Below are 7,501 nucleotides of genomic sequence, written 5' to 3'. Positions count from 1 at the left end.
AGAAGGGTGTCTTCGCCCCATTCCCGACCTTGATTGTGGTGCTAGCATAGAAAAAGTTGAGATCTTCCTCATCACACGGGTTACCTCTCCCAACCCACAATTTTGTTGGCTCCTTCCATTCATACCAAGTCCACCACAGTCTCAAGGCCCGCGCGAACTTATTGGTGTTGAGGAACCCAAGCCCACCATAAACAAGCGGCCGGCAGACAATGTCCCAATTGACCTTGCATTTTGCCCCAGTTGTCTTATCTGACCCAGACCATAGGAAGGCCCTCTCAAACTTGTCGATGTTTTGGAGGATGGTGGGCTGTATGACAAGCGGCGTGATGAAGTAGATCACTTGGGAAGCGAGCACCAACTTGACAAGAGCCGCGCGCCCAATGGTGGTGATGTTCTGGCCCTCATATGTTGTCAATCTGCTTGCCACCTTGTCCACAAGAAATTGCAAGTCAGTGATCTTTAGCTTCCACAAAGAGAGTGGTAGGCCCAAATATCGCAGCGGGAAGGAGGCCCTAACAGCCGGCAACCCTTGGGTAATTTGCCCCAAGTCAAGGTTACCGCACCGAATCGGAACCATCGAGCTCTTATGGAAGTTGGTGGACAGACCGATGACATCTCCAAAGCCTCTCAGAATAGTCGCAAGGTTGTCCACATAACTTTTAATCAGAGCTACAAACACGGCTGCGTCATCCGCACAGAGGGAGGTACGCACCATGACACCTCTCCCTCAGAGCTTATGAAGCAACCAGTGGCGGAGACAAGGGGGGGCGAGCAGGGGCCTGGCCCCCCCTAACGATCGAGCGATGCTGTCTAATTAGCGATACAAAGCATGTAATCCCACGATTATCTACATACTTGCCCCCCCTATCTCAGCGTTAAGTTTAGAAAAGGGAATAAGGCCCATGTGAAGCCCACTAGCAGTCAGGTTGGGCTATTGGCTCAAGTCTTCTCCTGGGCGTTGTGTTCTCCTGTGATTAGTACGCAGAAAATTATCCGCAGCCGTTCCGATGCCCTAGGCCGCCCGGCCGCCTCTGCTCTCCCAGCCCTGCTGCTACTCTCGATCCTATTCTTACGGCGACGGCGCGACGCAACCTTCTTTAGTTGCCAAATCTTCCGATACAAAGCATGTAATCCCACGTATATCTACATACTTGCCCCCCCTATCTCAGCGTTAAGTTTAGAAAAGGGAATAAGGCCCATGTGAAGCCCACTAGCAGTCAGGTTGGGCTATTGGCTCAAGTCTTCTCCTGGGTGTTGTGTTCTCCTGTGATTAGTACGCAGAAAATTATCCGCAGTCGTTCCGATGCCCTAGGCCGCCCGGCCGCCTCTGCTCTCCCAGCCCTGCTGCTAATCTCGATCCTATTCTTACGGCGACGACGCGACGCAACCTTCTTCAGTTGCCAAATCTTCCGGATCCAACCAACGAAACTAGCAAGGACACATGGTTTAACACATCACTACATCACACCATCTAGTAATCTCAATTCCCCTGTTGTATCGTTGTTCAATTTATACATCAGCTTTTTGTTGTTTACTTGTTTCGGTTGTGTGCTTTCTGATGGTACGATCCTATCTTGTACCGTCCTTGAGATAATCGTGATCATGATGCGAATTATCTTATATGAGTTTCTATTTGTGATGCAAATTTTTCCTATGTCGAGCAGCTAATTGTGAGACTGCGATTCGACAGATACAAAGAGAAAAGCGCCGGAAATGCCTCTACGATTAATTCTTTTTAAGACGGGATTTTTCAAGTTCTCAACCTACTGAATTGTTAATGATGTTGATGCGCAAGTTATAAATCCCAGTCGAATTGACACTCATGATAATAATATGCCGGACATGGTAAAAGTTGCAGAACAAGAAAACAACATAACCCCAATTTATCTGCAAGACCTGATAAACATTGTCAAATTGGAGCTACCACCGGACAAGCAAGATGAAGCTCCACATTTCTATATACACCTGAGGGACCATATCAGCCACAAAGTGCCCCTAAACACTCTAACTATTTATTTATCAGTTAAGCACCGCCATATGGAAGACGAGTTACTTCGATATTGAATGATCTTACATGTTGAAAAAGAGTTAGCAGGTAAGTTCTCTTCCAGTGAAATTACTAAACTTTTTCATCTTATTTGGCAATTGTAGAGGCGAATTTAAACTCATACAATCGTATGCATGTTTTTTAGTGTGCAACACATCAGTATATAGTATGGCAATAGTTATTTACTTTTGCTCCAGAAAAAAATGAACTTGACTTGGCCCCCCCTATACCTAAATCCTGGCTCCGCCCCTGGAAGCAGCCCATTTTTTGTTGCTATGTCGAGGATACGCCAAGGAGACCCAGTCTCTCCACTCTTGTTTGTCATAGCTATTGATAAGGAATTTTATGATAACTTCTACACACACAAAAAAACTACACACATTTTTGGTACAAATACAATGAACATGACATGTGAGCGACTACCAGAGTGTCGACTAAACATCTTCTTCTCCACCTGGATTTCTTTTCTGGCGACAAAACAGCTGATTTCTGCCGCCACAGGAACACCGGACCACGATCCGTTGGGGAGTATACATACATACAATACAAAAACATACAGAACCACTGAAGAAAGACAAGATCCTGGACAAGATTCAGAGCAAGATAGAGCTACCTAAGACCCGACGACCAAAGGCTGCTTGCTTCATTCTTGACGGCGGCCTTTACCCCGTCCTCACAGCTGACTCCCGTGTCTGTCTCCATCCGGAGTTGAATCCGTCTCCTCACGCTGGGCGTTACCAACAACAAAAACTGAAACCCACGCTCGCCTAACACTACCAGTTCGAACAAGAACGGGACACCTTGTTCGGCCAAGCCCCATCTCATCTTGTCCTGTACCAGTTTTGAGTTCAGCAAACTCTATTCTCCCAGGACGGTCATTGCGTAACAAGAACCCAAGCAGCCAACCAGAAGACAACACCTACGGCTGCGAACAGCAAAAACTGGACAAATCCAAGGAAATTAAACCGTCCGCGATACCCGCACGTCGACGTGCTACGCTTTACATCGACAAGGCCCAACGGGCGTGTCCCGCTCTGCTCTGCGCCAAACGCACGCCATTATTCTTCTGTCTAGCGCCAATGGGGAGGCACGGACACCTCACCGGAGACACAGCAACAGGGCCGCAATATATAAATATAAATCAGAAAACCAAAACAATTACACTTGTCGAAACTCTGTACTACTCCTTGTCCGCTCTCGTCACTAGCAACGGAATCTTCAAGGTATCACGGTATCACCGGCAAGCTAGCAGAATGTTTTGATTCACCCAACGATTTTAGCAATCACCGTTTTGATTCTGTCGCGTGTAGTATATTTGTGTCATCTTAAGTACTAACGCCATGTCATTATAGGTCAATACTACGAAACCGTGACATGATCCAGTACGTGGCCTGTGCAGCCAAACTAGTCACGTTTCCGTCGGTGGTGGGGAGAAAATATTGATGCGGAACTCGTCAATCCGCAAAAGCCTGTTCTTGTGGGATGTCAACCAGAAAAGCCTAGTTTGTCTTTGCACGTTGTCTTGTTCGGCGATGAACAACACCCTTCCTACAGTAGACTTGCGACAACAAATTGTTTTTCACAAAAGTCCTGCAAAATTCAATTGATCTGACCTCCCACTAAACTATATACACGACTGGTATATCTATGCATTTGACCTTTCGGTACGCTATACAGGCAATCTCCGGTCAAAGCATGTTTGATTCGACCATACTCTACGGATTGGGATGTATTCAACCATTTCCATCATTTCACTTCGTTCCTTGAATTCCAAACAAAAAAGTCACCGTTAAAAGCCTCCGCCGGAAGATCATGCCACATCTTGGAAATCCTAGATTAATTTGCTATGGCCCATCATAATTAAAGTGTTAGTACAATTTAGTAACAAACCAGTGGAAAAGACTACGCAGAACAAGCTGGTTTGGCCATGCAAATTCCCACGGAGACCCTACTCACTAGCAAGTCACCATAAGTCCAGAGCTAAAACATACGCACGAGGCCTCTTTTTCCTCCTGAGCCAACTCCACCACCACCATGATTCCATGAAGAAGGAAGAAGGAGAGAGCCTTTCCCCCGACAAGCAAGGCCATGCATATGAACGTACTCCCTCCGTATCGAAATATAAGTCTTTCTAGTGATTCCACTAGGTGGACTACATACGGAACAAAATGAATGAATCTTCACTTAAAATGCATCTATATACATCCGTATGTGGTTCATAGTGGAATCTTTACAAAGACTTATATTTAAAAGCGGAGGGAGTACACATTACCTTTTTGGCGTGCGGGAACGAACGGTACTTCCACACGGCAGATTAACATAACGTAGGGAGGATCACACTGAAAGGCATCGCACCACCGCCCCCGCACTGGTGACAATAATTTCATCCGAGTCAGAGACACCGACCAAAGTTGCAGTTTCGGCACGTTCTACACTTATTTTCAGCGGGGCGTCACTTTCTTTCCGGACTGAATCCTCGGCGCAGATCGTGGCGCAGCTGATCTGAATCATCTCCATGTCGTGAACTCGTAAGTTCGCCTAGCTGCGTAGCACCCTTTTGCCGTGGGCACTTGCTGCGTCTCACTGCGTGTGGCATGTTCCATTCGCTACTTGCTGAGTGCAAGCAAAACAAGGTCGCAGTCTCCCGGTGGAGCTCGCGCATTAGCGGTGAAGGAGCAGATGGCATCGCTTTACAACTCAAAAAGGCGGGCCAGGATCGGCACGCCTCATCGGTCTCCATTGCTGCCGCCGGCCTGCACCAACCGGGCAAGACTAAGGTGCGAGTGCGAGATGATTGGGAGGGAGGCCGGTCGGGGGCGGGGGTTGGTTGCGCTTGCGCGCACCAGGAACAGGAAGGACAGTGCGGCGAAATCGGGGGCCGACGTCTCTCCGGCAACTGATGTGGACCGCCTCCAATCCGATCCATTCCCTTCCCTTCCATGGCCGTCTTCTCTCTGTGTGTATGCGCCGTTAGGTACTAGGACTGCCACCACTACGAGGTGCATGCCTGCCAACTTGCTGTTCTACTGCTCAAGCTTGCGATCGATGCGGTAGCTAAGCTGGTAACATGCCAAATCGGAATCGCCGTCGCCGACCAGATCCAGCTATTATGACCTTCGAAAGGGCTTCGACACTCGATTGTTCTTGGCTGCTTGCGTAGACTCAAACTCAATCCGTCCCCCTTTGCTTTAGCACAGAGCGACAGAGGTTTTATTGCTGGAATTGGACTTCTTTTCCTGCTTCCTTTTTTTTCCCCTTTCTCATTGACCTTTTACAACTTCTGATGCCATGAATCTAGCAGCAGCCTCTGCGACCGGCCTAACTCCAGCTAGTCCTCCGTTGTAAAACAACTCCTCTTGACTTTTATCCCTCCGAATGAGAAATAAACATCCCCGAGTCATATCTGTACTTGAGCATCTTCGGTTATATATTACGATCATTGATATGTTTGAATCAAAGGGTCCAATTGTCGGTAACGTGCGAAGAGGCTAAAATTTCCAACGGCCGACGTGATCACCGGAACCACCACCACACTGTCTAGTCTAGTGTGGGCACGGCATGGCGAGCACTAGTACTTCTTCTTTTTCGGTTTACATGGCTCAATTCAAAAATCTCACCAACCAAGGTAGATGGTGAGTGGTGAAATAGTTTTTGTAGTTTGCAAAAGCATCCAATTAATGCTCTTGTTTTCTTAAAAATTTATGTTTACCAATGCATTAATTACAATGCATGCATGCATAAAGTACATGCATTGGTCAATTTTCTCTTAATACTTGCAAGCAATGATTTAATGCACCTTGAAATCTGAACTTGTGATGGGGAACAACCAAATTGAGCCTTATAAAATGAAAAAACTAAAATTTTGAGATAAGCCCTATAAACCGGAAACGAGGGAATACATAGTAAGAACCTCTAATTACGTGGTATTACTGGCGATGAAACCAAACCAGGGCCGTCAGCGTCTGACAAGTGTAGCGGTGGCTGGCCCTGGCGCCAAATTAGCACACACCACACAGTGCCTTAATTGATTACAACTTGAGTTATAGGCTGCTCACCGGATTCAGAAAAGCAGTGTCAGGTTGTTGGGGGTATCCCGTCGGACAAATACTATCCCCGTCCCTATAGCAGCAGCAACCGATGCCACCAGCAAATCACCAGTCGTGAAAGCGGCCGCCGGCGGCATCACAAACGCCGGCACGTCATTCGCTAGGCAGCAAACGTGGCTCGGCACTCACTCCGATCCGCTGCGTGCGTACGTAAGATCCAACAATTACTTTGGGTAATCGGTTTGGTCTCAATCACTTTTTTGACCGTCCGATCGTCGCACATCAGGTTGTTGTCGTTGTGCGTTCTGTCCGAACGACGCGGCTCTACTCTCGTACAGGACGTAGCCCATGTGCATGAGTACTAGCTTTTTTGTTTTTCTGTTTACGGGCTATATGGGCTTTTCTTCTTCTTTTTTACCCAGCGGAAAAAGGCAAAGAGGATATGATCGAAGGATGAGAATCGTTGCTAGCTATCTGCATTCTTCCTTGCATGTTATTGTCACTTGTTTTCTTTTTTGAATCATGTTAGGGTCATTTGTTGACCGTAGCTTTCAGGGTCAGCTCTTTTTAACAACTTTCTTTTCATATATTTTTCTCTCATGATTAATTGTTTTTTTTGTTATTTCACTAATATGTTAGTAGAACACTATTCCACTCTTCTCCCTTTTCCTAATTTAGTGTATTCATTTTGTTTTTTAGATTTGTATTCATTTGTTACCATAGATTGAAAATTGATTGGTCAGGGATTTCACTATTTTTTTATTTTTCTCTTTCATTTTTCCATTTTCTGTATTTTCTATTTTGCTTTTTCTTCTTTTTAAAATCATTTTCTATTTTTATTCCACTTATTTATTTATGTCATTTTTTATTCTAATGGTATCAAAGCACATTCTTCCTTTTCGGTACAAATGCTTCCTCCATGAGTTTTTCCATCAAAACATTTGTGCGACCAAATTTTTTAAGTCCGGTCACAACTACGTGTTTTTTAAATTGGGTCGTAATTATAATCTATTAAGTCGGGTTGCAACTGTTAAGTTTTAGACGGAGTCGCAACCACGAGGTTTCCAAAATTTGATCACGAACAACCGTTTTTTCAATGTGGTTGCGACTGCAGGCTTTCAAGTCAGAGTTGTAACTGCAAGTATTTAAAGTCGGGTCACAACTGCAAGTTTTCAAAGTCAGGTTGCAACTGCAAGTATTCAAAGTCGAGCCACAACTACAAGTTTCCAAAGTCGGGTCGCAACTGCAAGTTTCCAAAGTCGGGTGGCAACTGCAGGTTTCCAAAGTCGGGTCGCAACTGCAAGTTTTCAAAGTCGGATCGAAACTGCAAGTTTCCAAAGTCGGGTCGCAACTGCAAGTTTTCAAAGTCGGGTCGCAACTGCAAGTTTCCAAAGTCGGGTCGCAATTG

Source organism: Triticum aestivum, chromosome 4B (genome assembly GCF_018294505.1).
Source record: "Triticum aestivum cultivar Chinese Spring chromosome 4B, IWGSC CS RefSeq v2.1, whole genome shotgun sequence".
Taxonomy (NCBI): Eukaryota; Viridiplantae; Streptophyta; class Magnoliopsida; order Poales; family Poaceae; genus Triticum; species Triticum aestivum.
Note: the sequence above shows the minus strand (reverse complement) of the source record.